At 41.2% G+C, this 18,467-nt stretch overlaps 1 protein-coding gene across 2 annotated transcripts in view; it reads right to left on the bottom strand.

Annotated features, from left to right (window-relative positions):
- Window positions 1-18,467, bottom strand: part of bcl11aa (BCL11 transcription factor A a) — a 60,891-nt gene that overhangs the window by 22,690 nt on the left and 19,734 nt on the right. The gene's annotated exons all lie outside the window — the stretch shown is intronic.

Below are 18,467 nucleotides of genomic sequence, written 5' to 3'. Positions count from 1 at the left end.
CACACTGGACCTTTAAGAAGAGAGAACTATAGAAGCCAAAATATTACTAAAAAAATCCCCTTAAATTTGAAAAGTGTGACATGGAAAGTGTCTCCTCAGTGTCTGGTCCCTGTGGTGGTGAAAAATGGTTCCAGCGAGCCTGTGACTGGTCAACGCCTGCATGAGCATATGGTATGGACCATGTTTCTGAATGATAAAAGACTCGTGACGCCTGTGAAAGCCACTTCTGTTTGTGTGTGAAGCGGCATTCATTTCTGCATACACAAACACGCATGCACACAAACACACACTGACATATGCTTGGGGCCTGGCCACCAGCAGAGGACAAAAAGGCCAGTAAATAATTGAGAAGTGTGAAAAGCAACGGAGGGAAAAAAAGAGAGAGGGTGGTGGGTGGTGCCACAATGCATGCAGTCCTTTTTTTTAGCATGTATGAACTTATATACAACTCTTTAGTAAAGTGAATACAGTATATATGTGAAAACATTTGGATGTCTGGGCATCTACGTACATGTGACAAGTTGTGTGAGTATTTCTTTGGATGGATGTCTTTATGTGGGTGGGTGTGTGTGTGTGTGTGTGTGTGTGAGCCCAAAGATGCTCCATTAGTGATTTGGAAAGTGGTGTGGGGGCCTGGCATTCCCATCAGGCCCAGTATGGCCTAAGTGCTGCGCCACACACACTCCCAAACCCTAACCAACCCCACCCTCATGGGCACAGCGTGGATGCCCAACCCCCCCACCCCTCCACCAACCCTATCCCACCTAGGACGACCTAGTAGCGCCTCTCAGCCGGGTCCAAAACCCCCGCACACACACACATAAGCACACACACACACACTCATGGTCCACTAATGACCAAACCCAAACAGCTCCCAAACAACTCTGAAAAGCTATTAGGAGAGGGCATTTTGATGGGGAAGTGATTTTTTTATATGCCATTAAAAGCCATGGATAAAATGGGCGTTCGCGTAAATACAGCCACAGGTCGGAAGGGGAAAGCCAAACAAGGATAATTGAGAAACCATACTTCTCCCCTGAGATAAAGGTAGAGGAGTGTCCACATGTTGCTCTCTGTCAAAGTGAAGAGTATTTAGATTAAGTAACAAAAAGGACTGGTTTCAGAGTATTTTAAGTGCTTTTGGGACATTCTTTTCATTTTCTGTGTCAAGAGTTTGTCAAGTCTTTTATCACAAGTGCCATGTGATATCCAGTAACTTTTTAGATTCATGTTCTTACTTGAAGAAAGTATGGTTTTGGAGGGTTTATGATGGGTCAAATACACTCCGGACTTTCACCCGGGAGACCACTGTTCGTTTCTCGCGTGAAACCAGAAGTCAAAAGGTTTATTTTGATAACAATGTAGTGTGCTAGTTTGTGTAGCATGCCAGGCTAGTGATTTATGTCACATGAAGTTACATTGCATGAGTAACAAGCATAGTTATTTTAAGCCAAACCATTATGGGGGGTTTTCTAAACCTGACCACGTAATTTTGATGGCTAAACCTATGGAAGTACACTGAAAAACATTTTTTTTTACCTATGTTTCAAGATTATTTTGACTATATGCATTTAACAAGCAAATACTGTACATTTTCTGTGAAAATGAAAGTGTATTTTAAAAAGACACAATGGATGTAACGAGCGTAAATTGACACACCATCCCTGGACATCCAAAACTGATGCAGGAGGGTACCTAGCCTCATACTTTGACGTGTAGGGCCACTGAACAGATGTCAAGCTGGGGGTGAGAATGTGTAATTATAACCCAGTTGGCAAAAATGCTGCAGGAATGAGCCTAAAGACCTGGACATACATGAAAATTTTACTTCCAGTCATCTTGCAGTCTATGGGGGTTTTTTTAAATGGGTTTTTGGTCAGATGCCTGAAATAAGGTCTGTGGTTAACACAAGCTTAAGAGACTTTCAAGTTTTGTTCTGCAACATAAATCATGTCAGTAAATACACCAGAATTTTGAAGTTTTTATGTGTCTTTAAAAAAGGCAGTTGCTAACACATGGCTTAATTACCACAGAACATCATCACTCCAAACACAGCTTTGCAGTCTTGCTGTGGTAGTGGCGCTGAAGTCATGTGACTCTGATGTAGTTCCTTAATAGCCAGTGTTAGCTTTTTACTTCTGGCGATTGCATTTACGCTTCAAAAATCATAAAAGTGTTGTTCATGTCTGAAGATTATCATGCGGAACCAAACGTGTAATCATGATAAACTTCTGTCAGCCACAGACCTTATTTTCTGCAATTACCCAAAATCCAATGAAATAAAGTCCCACTGGCTTTTTGTCGAGGGAACCAGGGCAACACAAATTTCCAGGTTGGCCTCCAAATAAATGTCATCCCTGCAGTTCTCTATAGGATTAATATTACTGGGGCATGGGCGCAATCATGGCCAAGCGTCCCCAGTTCGTCTCTGGCTAGGGACTCTTGTTATGCTTCTCTCCCCTCTTTAACTACCCAATAAAGGCAGGAAATGCCCATTAAATACTTAAAATAAAATATTACATGGGCAGGTGAGTAATACATATCTGCCCTATGTTTTTACAGAAAGAGTCTGTAAGGTGAGTACATGCTCAGTCAAAGAAATGGAAGGTGTCTCTGCAGACGGGACTTAATTACTGTATGGGAGGATGAACTAGTGCATTAAAAAACAGTAATAGCTGGGGCTGTAATTATTATGGGGGTATTACGGAGTAAAAAAAATCAAACACGTGTGCACAGGATGGGATTAAAGTCACTGACCAGCACATATAATATTAAACTCAAGCCACCTCCACTAATCCCATCCAAATGGGGCTTATGTCCACACACACCTGCACTGGACACCATGTGACAATCTTTGGACGTACTGTCTTGAAACATTTGTGGATGCGTTTTAAATTCCCTTCACATTGTTCCTTTTTTTTTAACTGTCATCTGGATTGCCAGCCACAGTCGCTAATGTTAGGTCAAATTAACACTCTTCTACTTTAAACTCTGCTGTGCATTTTAAACCCTGAGATTTCAGGCAGCGAGACGACAGTGGAGAGAATAGCTCTGGTTCCAGGGTAAACAGGGTCCATTCCTTGCAAGTGGAGAGCACTGGGAATCACGTCAGTTCAAGTTCAGACATGATTTAAAGCCAAATACGCACTGAGGCAACTTTTTCCTAGAAGGAGATGGTGGGCTCGGCATACCTGTTTATTACCGGCCCTCCTCCTCCTCGTCTTTCCCCACCTCCTCCCCTTCTTTTCTATTTTTTTTTCTTCTACAATTTTGTCTCTTTGTCTCCTTCAGAACAGAAGAGGGTGAGAGAAAGACAAAACATAAACATCACTCATCGTGGAGCAAACACACCTACACGTACACACACTCCTGACTCAACCTTATTCAGCATTAACAGAAAATCATTCAGCACTTCAGCAGTATTTGTAAGCCCTCGTGATACAAAAAGAGTGAAAGAACACCAGTAACAAAGAGGAAACACTGAGGCACCTTCGGGGCCTCACACACACACACACACACACACACACACACACTCCTCACATTTAGAGTAGGATATCTTTCTTCTCCTCATTAGCTCTTAATAACCCAGAAGGCCGTCATATTCATAAAAGCTGTTAAGCAATCTTTTTAAAAAATGCTTCCTGATGAGACGGTCACTCAGCCTATTAGAAAAATCTGTCAGTGTTTGCTGGTCTAAATCCTGCAAAACATGGGAGTGGCCAGGGAGAAATTATATCACAGTCACAAGCTGCTACATGAAATGGAATGACTTACTACAGCGTCAAATTAACTTTGTGTCTTCATTCAGATTTTTTTTTTTTTTTTTGTGCTCTTAATAGATTATAATTTGTGTGGAAAAAACATCAAGAAACTGAACTGTTGTGAGCTGAAAACTGCTGTGATGTTTTCTGCAACATTTTTAGCTTGATGCTGGCCAAAGTCACGCAGCAGGCTGCTTGCTCACACTACAAGACTACGTTTGAATAAAGCACACATATTTCACAACAGTCAGGACAGTAATTAAACAGGGGCACAGCAACCGTAAAACTGCAGACTTTATAGGGGAGAGCCATAACAGGCCTTAGATGAGCTCTGAATACATCTCACACAAAGGACTGATGCAGTCATATTAAAGGGTTTTCTCGGGTAATCGGCATGATGGTCCAGCACCAAGTCCTACTGTTGTAACTGTCTCTACATCCACACAGTAGTACTTGAGACAGATAATGTGGAAAAAAAATCATGCTTCCTCTCTGCTAAAGTCTTGCTAGGTCTCCCACCAGCCATGAGTTTGCTCCGGCTGGTGGGTGGTGCTTGGTTTTTGCTCAACATGGGGCTGGGTCACAATCATCATATTTTACAGCTAAACAGTACACTAAAATGTGTTGCTGAAAACATCTGAGGTGAGAAATTGGCAATGTAATGAAAGAATCTTTCTTTTTTTTTGATCAGCACTGCCTAGTTTGACAGTTTGACCACAGTTCATGAGCAGCAATTGACATGATTGACAGCTGCTTTTGAGACTCCTCAACTATGATTGGTTGTTTTTATCCACATGCAGTACTGCCATTAGGAGCACTACGAGGAGTCAGAGAAACATGATTTCTTTTTTTTTCATAGATCATCTGTCTCTTGTACTTCTGTGTGGCTACAGCGACAATTCTAGCTTTATTTTGCAGCTTTAAGGCAGAGGGTGATAGCATATAGGTTATGGTGGTGAAGAGGTGTGTTGTACATATGACTTTCAGGCTCATCACAATCAGTTAATGTTATCTTTTATTAACTCTAACCACATTCTTTCCCTAACCATAACTTACTTCCCATGAACAATTAATGAAGATTGTCATGAAACATCGTCACTGATTTTTCCAATGGCAAAGTTCTTTCCTGGCAGCAAAGTTGGTTTGTCACCTTACTGATTAAGTGATTAAGCACAGACATCAGTGTCTCCTCTGTGTCACAGAAACATCATCAGCCATGCAAAAAAACATTATCTGCCTTAACCATAGTGCTATCTATGTTTATACTCGTCAAGATTTTAAAATACCCATCTATTACATTTTGAGATTTATGCCTCCACCCTAATACAATAAAGATTAATGGAATTTTGTTTTTATGTTTTCATTTAAAAAACATTTACAGCAACATCTCCTTCCAAAATGGAAGTGAATATATGGTGTTCCTATGGTCATTTTCAAAGCAGACATTTTGACTTGTCATAGCAGGTGTTGCTAACAACTTTTTTAACAGTGGTTCTGTTTCCATCAAGTGTCCCAGTTAGCCGGTTAGCCAGCATGTGCAAACCCCGAACCATAAAACAGGCTCACCTGAATAAAATGCAGTTTTTATTAATGTGATTAATTTCACCTGTGCTTTTTGCTGTTGACCTGTCAAAATGTCTGCTGTGAAAGAAGTTTATTACTCTGGATAATCCACAGACCTCAGTATGAACTGTTTTCATTTGTATTTACCAAATACAAGGAATACAAGAGTCCACAAATCTGAATCTCATTTGAAACATAATTCTATTCACCTCCATTGTATCAGGGTGGACCAAAACCCTAGACACATAAAACCCAAACTATCTGCACAGCTAAATACCACTGAAAATTTTATTTGCGTGAAATGACCCTTTAACATTTTGTACTTATTGTCCACTTTTTCTCATGTAACCCACATGCCTGGTTTGTATATGGAGCACATTCAGCAGTATGTCAGGTTCACAAATTAATATTTCCAGTTTTCCCTACAGGGCGGCCACTCCGGGACCCTGTAAAATCCTGCACCACTTCTGTTTAAGACACTTATACAATCACTATATGTCTTCTTTTCCCAGACCTGCTACCTGTAAGCTATACTCCCCCATCTCTGTCTGTCTCTGTCCCCCGCCCTCTCTCCCTGTCTCCCATTCCCTGCAGCTGAGCCCAGTAAATCAAGTTGAAACATAGCTCTGCATATGTGTGTATATACTGTATGTTGCCTACTAACCGCTGCCAAAAAATGTGTCCCAACCGCCCCCTTACCTCCCTATACATCTGCCTATAGGAGGAGGAAGAGCCAGAGGGGACGAAGGCATGTGTATGTGTGTGTGAGTGTGTGTGTGGGATTAAGTTTGGTGGTATCTGTCAGGGTCATACGGGTTGAAAGAACATATCCTGGACGCTTATCTCATGTAGTGCAGGGAGAAAAACTAACCACACTGGGACTCCTGTCTGCACTTTTTTTTTTAAAGAAACAATGTTATTTGTTTTGGAAAGAAAGAAAGAAAGAAAGAAAGAAAGAAAGAAAGAAAGAATGGTGTGCTAGAGCTGTGCATGTGGAACATACTATAATATTCTCCTTCCAATTTAGCAGAAAACTGCAATTAGCTGTTGGCTAAAATGCTTGAAAACAACCAGTGACAATATTTCACCAGACAGATCATTTTGCAATAATTCAAGATGGATAAAATTCTAAAAAAAAAAAAAATAAATAAATATGCCATTAGTTTGAAAATCACAACTCCAGGAGTGGCGGCATCTTAAGAGGAGGAAGTGTAAAGCGATTACTGCAACAGGTTTAAGAAGGCTGCACTTAATAAAGGAAAACTATTTTAAACTATGTTGAATGACACAATGATAAACAAGTGAAATGATCAGGAATAGATTATCTGACAGCAGGCCTTTGGACATAGACACGTAAAAGGCCTTTTCTCCCCTCTAGCAGATTACATTTCTTTACTAATTCTAATGCAGGCTTTCTTTGGCATAATTATGCATCATTGAGATCTGATTATAGGATAGCTCTTAAGGCTGGCAGATACTCAATATTAAAGGTCCAGTGTGTAGGATTTAGGGGCATATATTAGCAGAAATGGTATATAATATTTATGATTATGTTTTCTCTTGTGTATAATCACCAGAATCAAAGAATTACTGTGTTTTAGAATGAGCTGTGTATGTCTTTAAATGTATGGGTGTATAACTGGGCAGGGGGGCTCTAAGCCAGAGACTCTGCAGGAAGTTGTCATTATTAACTTGCCATTTTATATCAAAGGGCTTAGTCATTCATGTCAATAACAGAGGCCCTCTTCCTAAAAACAAAAACTGAAGGAATAGCCTTACAACAGCCTTATAACATTCACTTTGAGGATGTCACAATAAAGAACCCATTTTAAGTGAGTGTCTTTTTATTCCCTCAACTCCCTTAACTATAGGAATTTAGATGGGCTGAGTACTCTTTGCAATATGGGCCCCCAAAATGTGTGAGGGAAAATAATAGCATTTGGTACCTGCCCTGCCTGGCCAGGGTGTTCCTGCATGCCCATTGTGTCATAATCCGCCTATGTACATATGGAGCAGGTTCTCTCCCATGGAGTCCACCATGTTGTTTCTATAGTAGCCCAAAATGGACAGAATGTGTTTTCACGCATCTTGGCATCAGCCACCATAGTTCTCCTACACATATGGCTCATGGGAGAAGTTTAGGTTCTGCAAACTCATGACTAGATGTTACTAAATCCTACACACTAGACCTTGAAAGGACTCAGATAAAAAAAATAAAAAATAAATAAAATAAAACATGAGCGGTACATCACTACTCTTGACTGAGCCCTTATGTTGTTAATTCAAACAGATGGTCTGGTTTAAGGGCCCCCCGATGTCTTTCAGTCCTGGACCTGTGGCCAATAGGCCCATTCAGTCTGATCAGAATTTTGTCATTTGTTGACAACTGTAAATATTACAGCTTGAATAAGTGTTTTTTTAAACTCGTATTAACAGTCTGATAAATGCTCTGGACTAATATGCTGTTTTAGAATATTTCTGTGCAACTTATGAGACTAAATATAAAGTTCTTCCTTGGTCATTAGTGTCATGTTCATTACAGGCCAATAATAGTATTGTCACTGGTCATATTTCACATCTCATGCAGTCACTAGTGTCAAAGAAGGGAGTCACAGTTACTGATGTAATCCAATCCACATTTACTCCTCTGAGGAAGCATGATCCTGATGGGATGATGTGCTGTTCTTACAGCTCTTGTGTTAAAATATGCTAAAAACGCAACAACCAATTTTAACCCATGACTTGCGTCGCTGACTTCATGTAGAGTTTTCGCAGAGACAGTGTGTGAGAGACGGAGTGTGTGTGTGTGTGTGTGTGAGGGGAGAAAGTGTCAAAAAGCCTGCCATATTTAGGCCAGACTGGCACATGGCAAAGGCACAGGCTAACTGTTGCTTTTCACACATCGCTCCGTCTCTTTTTACCATCTGCCCTCTCTCTTTGTCTCTGTGTGTGTCTGTATATCGCTCTCTTTTTCTCTGCCGCTCATTCCTAAACTGTCGCTCTCTGCCCGGCTGATACAGGCTTATGTATAACCTCCCACCACCTCCTTTCTTCCTCTTCTCTCCATTAAAAGTGCCTCAAGGTCTCAACAAAGCAGCAGCAAATATCTCAGCAAAACCCCTGACGGCCATCACGGCTCTGTAAATACAGTTTCTAACCTTAAAATGGCTCCTATTTAAATCTTTTCCGCTCAGCAAATGGTGTAATATCAGGAGTGAAAGGCGGTGACAAAGTGGCTATATGAGTCAGAAGACTGGTGGCCACAGAAAAAAGAAACAGGGAGAATCTTTCTCATGGTCCGCTGGTATATTTAGACTAGACGACGGGAGTGCACAACACAAACCACCATGACTCACACAAAAAGAAGAGATTACAGACGCACATGCACAGACACAGATACGCTCATTCATACACAAATCACACTAAAAATCAATCCCATCACAGACAGACACGTTTCACCTCCACAGCCGTTCACGTTTCTCACTACCTGTTTTTGTCAGGCCTGCAGCCAGATGTGTGCGTGTGTGTGAATGTAAAACAAGTGTGAAAGAGGAACTGACCGGTATGTGTGATAATGCTTGGTGGGGCAGGTGTTTGCAGTCAGCCTCATCACTGGTCTTAGCTTGATATGTTCAAGTGAGTCAGAGGAAATGGGAAACAAATATTGTCCTGAAAAAGATCAGCTTTCAGTTGAGAGTAAAAAGTTCCCAAATTTATTTTAATTCAGTTTTTACATACGTTGTCATGAGGAAACTGTATAGAGTTAGTTGTGAGGTCACATACTGCTGAGTGCTGAGAAGTGGCTGCTATACTGTATATACACTGCTATATATAGTGCATACTGTACACTCACTGTAAACTATTTCTGTTAACACACCGCCCTGTGCACAATTGAAACTCAGCTTAGCTGAGTGTGCTCTTAATGCCTCAGAAACAAAAGTACTGGATTCACCTGACTGGAGCTAAAGCCAAAAATACTGGCCGATACATTTTTAACATTAACACATAATATAAATTAACATTTTTTTTAAAAGGATCCCTTTTGTGATTAAAAAAAATGTGCTACACAAGACAGTTCAAAGATAAACGTCACAAAGCATATAACAGTAACACCAGATACAGCAGCAAATTTTAAAGGTGCGCTCCAGTGACTTAATACGTCACTTTCATAAAGTTGGCGGACTTGCAAGAGATGCATTTTTTAAAAGAGGGATCAAAATTGAAACAACAGAAGCTAAAATATTCAGACTTTTAGTTCAAAAGCTCTTGATCCTACATTTCCCATAATGCAATTCAATAGGATCTTTCTGCCTGTTAGATGTCCTTTCAAACTTCATGCCCTCACTTTACAACTCAGGTTGTCTGTCAAATATGTCTCAAGCCTAACTCAAGATAACCCTTATGACATCATCTGGTGTTTTTTTCTGAGACTTGACAAAGCTCCTCCAGAGCCACAGATGACATTATACAGCTGTATACACAGGCTCAGTAGTAGTCCCTGTGGTGAGTGAACCCTGACCTGTGTGTATGAAATCAGTGGTGTCCCTTTGGTGTTTACCCCAAAATCAAAATTATATGTTTTCCCTCTTACCTGTAGTGCTATTTATCTGTCTAGACTGTTTTGGTGTGAGTTGCAGAGTGTTGGAGATATCAGTAGTACAGATGTCTGTCTCTCCAGTGTAATGGAATTAGATGGCACTCAGCTTTGTGTTGCTCAAGAAGCCAAAAAAAAACATTTGAAAAACTCAACAGCAATGTCTCTTTCCAAAAATTGTGACCTGATTACTCAAAATAATCCAGAGTATCACGCAGGAACTATTTTCTCTCTTCACCCACCAACTGTATCACCGTGCAGAAGGAAATGTACATCTACCCATGGACATGAGGCTTGTGCTCATGATAGCGTGAAACCTAAGAAAAAATGGCGTCCTCCGTCCTGCACTGTACACATCTATAATTCACTTTACTGAGCTACAATAAACCTTAAATGAATTAAAATTGTCGCCTTTGTTGTTGTTGTTGTTATAAATACATGTGTCGTTTACTGACACTCTTTTGGTGTTTCTGAACAGCAGCTATTTGTATCTTATTTGCTGAATATACATGAATTCTAATCTCCTTGATGAGCTAAAATTGGTCATATTAGTGGCCTATCAGTGGGCTCTAACTGCACTTATATTAAACTGCATCTTTGGAACCTGAAGGTGTATATGTAGCTCATTAGCAGTAGCAGACTCCATCTCAACACCAATTTGACCCCAGTGGCTAAAAACATTAGCATTCCACACGATAGCACTCCTGTAACCCCGGCCTGAGACCAACGCCCCTCTGCTGTAGCCAGGGTTGGGAGTCGTGTTGAGCTAATTAACCCTGTTAATCTAAGTGGCCGCTGGGTCAGTACGTGTGTGCGCCTGAGTGTGCGCGCGTGTGTGGCTATAGCTGGCTAACCCCAGCAGATGAGCCTTCACCCCAATCACAGCCCCCTTTTTTGCTGGCAGCCTGCCGTCCGACTTGGCAGACACACACTCGCAAGGGGTCTGGTGTGCACGTGTGTGTTTTTGTGGCTGTGTGTGCATGCATGCATGTGCGTTTGAGCCTGTGTGTGATTGCACAAGGGAGGGAGGATTATAGATGTTGAACATACACACGCAAATGAGCACAGGGCCCGACTGGTCTGCATGGTGTGTGTGTGTGTGTGTGTGTGTGTGTGTGTGTGAGTGTGTGTGTCTGTGTTGTAATAAAGCCAGCAATGTTTTACTGGCCTGCTGACACAGTGCATAAAAAGATCAGTGGGCCAAATCCATTAGTGGTATAATTGCATTACATGGTAAATATTCCTAAAAGGTCAATATCTCCATTTGAAACATCACCATCATCACAGAGCGCTGCAACAGAAACAGAAATTCTGGGATTTTACAGAAGCCAGGGGCATTAAACTCCATTTCTAGGCATCTATTATAGCTAAGATCTAGCCAGCAGGACTGATTTTCCACCTTGGAATGAGTCAGCGCCAGCTTGTGGCTGTCCACCATAAGATTGTATAATGTGTGAGGGTCTGAGTTTGACTTTAATGCCCTGAAACACAGACTTTCTTATTGCCAGTGATGTCCAGTCCTGTCCTGTTTTTTACCAACCAAAATACAGCCACTTATCTTGCTGGTTAGAATTGTCAAAGTTAACAAGAGGGAACTGAGGGGAGTCATTTATTTTGATGTTTGCTTTGAAATTACAACTGGCATAACTACTGGTCTAGAAGAAACATCAGTCTTCTGTATACCCTTTGAGACTGTCACAGTGATGCATGTTGAACCATCTTTGTGGTCAACTGAAAAAGGGCCAGCCTGCTCTCAATATGGGTTGTACACAGGTCGAACTCAGCCTAGATGAACATTACAGGCAGGGACAGAAATGTAATTATTATGATATTTGTCTGACAAACAGTGAGAGGACGGGACAGAACCCAACAGACAGAGAGAGTGCACTGCGTGGGCGAGCGTGTGAGGAGAACAGAAAATGAAACTAACTTTATTTGGTACTTATGTAAAGTACTTCTGTGTAATTCCATTGTATGGCATTGAGGCATATCGAGCAGATTCATGTCTCTCTATGTACAATGATGACAAGGGATTAAAATGCTTAAACGTGGGTTGAACCTGCATTCAAGTTGACCTGAATCGTGATCATGTCTCCTGAATGACAGCGTGAGGAAAACATGCACTGATATCTGTTGAAACAATTTCTTAGTAAGTTTGGCACCGTAAAGCTGCAGCTAACTAACATTTTGTGCCTGTAAAATTGGCCAGGTTTTGCGAGATCCATTTCTGAGCTTTCTGTCTCCGCTCCAATACAATGAAGGCAAGTCAAACTTCTTTTGTGGAGCTTACAATGTTGGGAAAAGTAAATCTGCAGGACAAACAGAGTCCTGGTGACTGGTGGATAACCCACAGACATCACTGTGACCATTTCAACTGCAACACCCGTTAACACCTGGCTCTTTAATATAATATGAAAGGTCACAATCAGCATTCACACTCAGGTCAAATTACTCTACAGTAGTTACATGTATTTATCAACTCTGGCTCTGACTGGCTTTGATGTAACTGATGGAAATACAACACCTGGGTGAACGCATTCATTTTAGCCCATTAATTGGTAACATATAATATCGTGCCACCACAAAATGCCGTCCATCTCCACCAAAGCAGCACTCAAACATTGTTGCAAATCAGTCTGCACTGACTTTGAAAGAAAGAGAGAGAGTTTTCGCAGGCCTCCACTCTGCTTTCTACCATTTACTAACCCGCTTTCTGATCACTCTCTGATAAACACCTTAAGAAGTTGGGGGTGGTGAGAGGGGGATTTTGGCACTCTGCCTATAGGAGGATCTGCCTCTGGGTTATCCATGGAGACACTGATGCTCTTTCTGGAAAGACACATTGCTGCTGAAGTTTTTAAATGTGAAATTTCAATGCAGTGAGCATCAGAAATCTAGATTTTACTCAGCTGCACGGTATTGACGTGGAGGTAGAAACCTCAAAACCTGGACAAATAAAACCAAGACTATTTGCATGGTTAGACATCAGTAAAAGGAAGTGAGAAAATAAATGTTTCTTTTCTCATAATTTTGTTGAGCCAACTCGTTAATGCAGGTGAGCCAGCCCTGACAGACTGATTTGAAAAGAGAAGGACTAACTGACTGGCTGACACCATCTAGATTATGAAAAGACCAATTAAAAAGTCAATATGTGACACAGCTGCGCCACCAACTAAAGAAAAGATCAAGGCTCAAAGTGTGGAGGCAGACCAGAGAAGAAAACCAAAAAACAGGAACGCACAAACACACAGAGGCAGTGAAGAAGACAACACATACTGTATGGCATGTACACACAAACACACACAGCCTCCAGGCTATTGTCCTCCACATTTAGGTCAGGCCGGTACTAACAGCTTCACACACACACATACACACACACACCCCAGGAGGCTCTCCTCACCTGCAAAGAGGCCAGTTTGGACACAGTGTCAAAGATTAAACCTGTGTTTTATCTCAGAGAAGGGGGTTGCTTGGGGGAGAGTGTGTGTGTATGTGTGTGTGTGTGTGTGTGTTCACTCAGTCCTTTAAACCAGAGGGCAGAGGGTCACTGGAGAATACACTGTTTCACTCGCTCACACACACACACACATGCGCACACACAGCTGCCCTTCTCTGTGTGCGCGGTCAAGTAGAAAGGTGGATCTGTGTCAGGTAGCAAGGGTATTTACTGTTACTGAGACAAGCAGGCCGAGAAAACACAAACACAGCACAGATAGAGAGAGAGACAGGGGGAGACATAGAAGGAGACCAAAAAGAAAAAAGGAGGGAGATATTGAGAGGGAAACCAAAAGGTGGAGGAGGAAAAGGACGAGTAGTGATGCTTTGAGGGCCTCTGTGGTCAACAGAATGCAGCCATGTGCGACGTCAGACATGCAAACACTAACACACAGAGAGAACTGAGCATGTGTTAAAAGGGCAGAAACTGAGCTGACAAGTTATTTCTGCAAAACATAACTCAGACATTAGGCCACAGTGCACTGCAGATAATTAATTTTAAAAAGAATCAAAAGCTGTTTTAACGCACACAGATGTAATCATGGGTTTCAACTACAAAATGTGTTGCAGATGCAAAAGAGTATGAGAAAAAAACTCTGTGATGCAGAGTACAGAAGTGCAGAAGTTCAAAAATTAATTGGAGCGTGACCCAAAAACACAAAAGTCCTGATCCGGTCACACACCTGACAGCTCTACTGTAATAACACCCTACATACACACTCATTTCTCATCCAAATCAGCTTCATAATATCCACACCAAGGAACGCAAGCACATGTTCTGACCAGAGGAGCAGTGCTGCACCCAGGAATCTTTCATCGGGGTGGTCAGATAGGTAACTGAATATCTCAGGGTGGCACAATAAAAACCTAAAGCCATCATTGAATTTTAGTAGTTCAAATATGTTGTTGAAGGATGATTGCCAGTTGTTCCCTTGCCAAAACTTAGCCTAACTTTGGAGAGTTATTTAGTCTCCCTCTCGACAAGCTATGTCCACATGGTTGGTGCCAATGGATGCCTTAAGTTGCCTGGTTTCACAAGATACACTACCAAGCTTAAAAAATGAGCATGCCACAGCCTCTTAAAGACAGTAATGTCGGCCCTTCAATTATTTTTGCAGGTGAGGGGGCACTGCCCTTTATTTGCAGGTGCCTCTGCAGTAGACCTTTACTTAACAGCTCCACTACTGAATTTTTTCCTTTCTTATGATCACTACACTTTATTCCAGTGTTTTTGCTTTGCTCCAGTCAGAGATTCATTCCTTCCTTTGCTCTCACAATAATCACTTTTATGTCCGAACAACAGGCCACAGGGAGCATTCACCTCACACCAGAATCCACGCGCTTCTAATCTTGGACAGCTTAATTAAAAGGACGTTTTCATTTAAATAAATGTCTGTTTCACTGCTCCCTGGTCGAAAAGCAACAACGATTCTATCACTAACGCGCTCTTTTTTTCTCTCCCTCTCTCTTTCAATATTTAAACTCTAAAGCAAGAATCTCATGGATTATAAAACCTGGTGATTACATGATCTGAATCTGTGTCTGTAATGTCCATTCACCAGTCAGACAATAACCTGCAGGTTCAGAGGGAAGCTGAAATCTCTTCTATCTGCAGTTAAAGAACTTCATAAGCAATTGATAAGGGCAGTTAGAAGATAAACTGATGACTAAAGTGTCCAAGAGCTTTGCTCTGTGATTAGAGTAGTAGATTAACAGGAGGCAGAGGGTGAGCAAGGTAGAAAGAAAAGAGTTACTGAAAGAGAGAGAAGGCAATAGGTAAAGGAAAGGTTGCTCTCATGCAGCATGTTTGATCCGTAGAAAATGAATCTGCAATAATTTTGATAATCGATTAACTGAATTAAGTCATCCAGCAAAACTGCATCAAATCTGGTTGAAAACTGCTGCTTTCTCTGTTTTACATAATTATAAAGTTAACATATTTTAGACGATACAAGTAATATGATGATGTCACCTTTTCCTCTGTGGGATTGATGTGAGCCATTTTTACATTTTTTTGACATTTTATAGACCAAAAATAGGAAGTGAAAAATAAGGGAAATAATCAGCATGTCAATTGCCTATGAAAAAAGTACTAAACTACCCTTTCCACTCTGACTTTTGTGTCCCCTCGAAACAAATCCGGACACAAAAAACAGCACCAAAAGGTAAATTCATTTCAAATGTGTTGAGTCAAAAAGGAAACACTTCAGGTCAGGGGTGGATGATAGCTAGTGGCTGCTTTCATAAAATATTTGCAGAAACAGGCAGAGTAAAAGAGAAACCTCTTTAAAAAAATCTTGGTCCCTGAACAAGCCCTGGAGGAAAAAAAGTCCCATCCCTTGGAGGCCTTTTTGTTTATCTCTCACTTTGCTTATTTATTTATTATTTCTGCTCTCCTGCCACACGGCCGGGGGAGCGAGGGACCACAGGTGCTCGGGTGAATCCGATGGACATCCGCAATTTATCATTCATACGCCAGTGACGGCAGGCCAGGCCGAAATATGGCACGGTAAACACAAACCATAGATCATTCACAGACACAGATACACACAGACAGCCGCAGACACAGATAAACACACACACACACACACATACATAAAATATGTCTTTGAAGACAGATGCTTTTATGCGTACACAGAGCTGGACATGGGTCACGTCACAACGTGCTTCTTTCAGCGTGGTGTAGATATCTTTTTCTTTCTGTCTCTTTATTCCACTTTATCTTTGTCTCTCTTTTTGGGATGCTTGTCTCCCTCCCTTGCTTTTCTCCCTCTCTTGTGGATTTCTGGCAGACTAGACACTTTAAAGCAGAGCACTGCCACCCTCCCATTAATGAAAAAATAGATTTAACTTTTTCATTTGCACTTTAACCCTGTGGAGTGCACATATTTGTTTCTCCTGAACAATTATAGCTTTCTCTTTATTGTTCCTGCAAATCTTACCACATTTATACAAACCACCTGGATTCCAACCAACGTGAGACCTTGGTTCAATCTTTCTTTTTTCTCAGGTATAAATACACTCAAGAGATGACAGCTGCCCACCCAACTCCTACATAAACTCCCCTCCCCTAAATGCCCCGTGCCTCCAAACTTTTAATCCTGGCTTTGGAGGGATGTATCACAGTGGGACATCACTGCTGGCCTGCATCTTCCAGAGCGAGCTGGGAGCTGATTTCTATGTTTACATAAGATTAGAGCGCTGGGAGAAAAGAAGGTAGCCGATATGGTAGCTTCAAGCCAAGCAGCTCTCATTTTTAATGCAGCAAATGCTGCCACAAACAGCCTGCAGGAGAGGGGCTGAGGAGAGATATAGCCAAAGGTAGGAACAGTAAGTTACACCACTTACAGGCCTTAGGGGTGCATGTCTCTGTGTGTGTGTGTGTGTTATAATTATATGGGTGCACTGCCCTGTCTACCGGCTTTGCAGCAGTGGTCAGGGATCCTAACCACCAATACATAAATGCTGCTCATACCTAAAATTTATAATTTGGCTGATACCTCAATACAAATACCCACATGAGAAGCCTGCAGCATGAGACTTGCCATGTCTTACTTTTCAGCATGTGAAAAGAGCATTTAAAGCTAAAATATGTTGACTGAACAGGCAGGATTTGAAAGATCTGACAATTCCATCCACATTTTTGAGACAGAAATTGCTTATGAAAGAGCACACTGAAACATTTCAACAACAACAATCTTCTGAAGAATTTCAAAGAGTATCATTGAGGGCTGAGGCTGGGCTGTGACTCAGACTCAGTCATACATTAAAGAAGTATTTATTAGAAATGCATCACACAAAACAGACAAAAAGAAAGGTTTTCGCTGCTATCAAAGTCTGGCATGGAGCATTGACCTTGTAAAACTACAAATAATGCTAAATAGCAACTAAGAAATATTTTAATATGTTAACCAAACTAAAGGCGCTAATAAGATAGCTGCAGTGGACTTCACCTAATCTTTGCAGATGGCTGGTTAGTGCAACAAATATCAAAGCTGAACATGGCTTTACAGCCTCGTTGTGGTGGGGATGTTATATCATGCAACTGTGCTGTAGTTTGTTAGCCTAATGTTAGCTTTTTACTTCTGGTGATTGCATTTAGGCTTCAAAAATCTTAAAAGTGGTGTTCATTTGTGAAGATTTTCTTGCTGAACGAAATGTGTAAGTATCACAAATGTTTATTTGCCACAGATGCTAACTTCTGGTTTGGCCTAACAAAAAAAAAACATCATCCCCGGAGCACTCTGTGAATGGCTATAGGTAATATAAAAGGTTCCTCTGGCACTCTTCAGTTCCCCTCAGCTATATGAAGCATTTTAACGTCTTTCAGTTAATTGTTTTAGTTTTATGGCCAACAACTTAAAAGTTCTGGCTGTCATTGGTGTTGTCTCCAGCTGCAGCAGGAAGCCAAACAGACACGCCAGATTAGCAACCAACTGGTAAACACAGTGTAACATTTATCAACAACAGAGTCACATACTTCCTCAGAAGTTGGTGGAGCCCAAAACAAAGCTAAAAGGGGAGTGATTTATCAGGTGGACACAAACATGCCTCCAAAATAAATGCTAATGTTACATATCTGCTGGAACATCGTAGCTGTATGAAACAACCTTATAAAGTTTATTTGCAGAATGCGTTTCAGTCTGAACTTGTAGGTGCAGGTCATGGTGTCCAGTTCACAGTTCATATTGCATGTACTGTACTGGCCTTCACTTCAAAACATAAAGTCCACATACCACTTGCCCTATCATATGGCACACACCCTCACACATACAGTACATACAGTTTACACCCACTGACCCTTGGTAAATGACATGTGATGTCAATGTGCTGTAAAACAGCTGAGCAAAACTGCAGTATGTCTGCACTCACATATGCACACTTACAAAAATGCTATAAAACACAAATACATACACACTCATAAATGTTTCATGTGTATATGCACATCTCTGTGGGTCCTCAGGCCTTTATTGTGAAACTCTTATGAAAGCTCTGATCTGTGTTTGCACTGACCACAACGTTCAACATGGAGGCTATACAAAACAGGTACAAAT

Source organism: Epinephelus lanceolatus, chromosome 17, assembly GCF_041903045.1.
Source record: "Epinephelus lanceolatus isolate andai-2023 chromosome 17, ASM4190304v1, whole genome shotgun sequence".
Classification (NCBI taxonomy): Eukaryota; Metazoa; Chordata; class Actinopteri; order Perciformes; family Serranidae; genus Epinephelus; species Epinephelus lanceolatus.
Note: the sequence above shows the minus strand (reverse complement) of the source record. Positions and strands in the feature narration are given on the sequence as shown.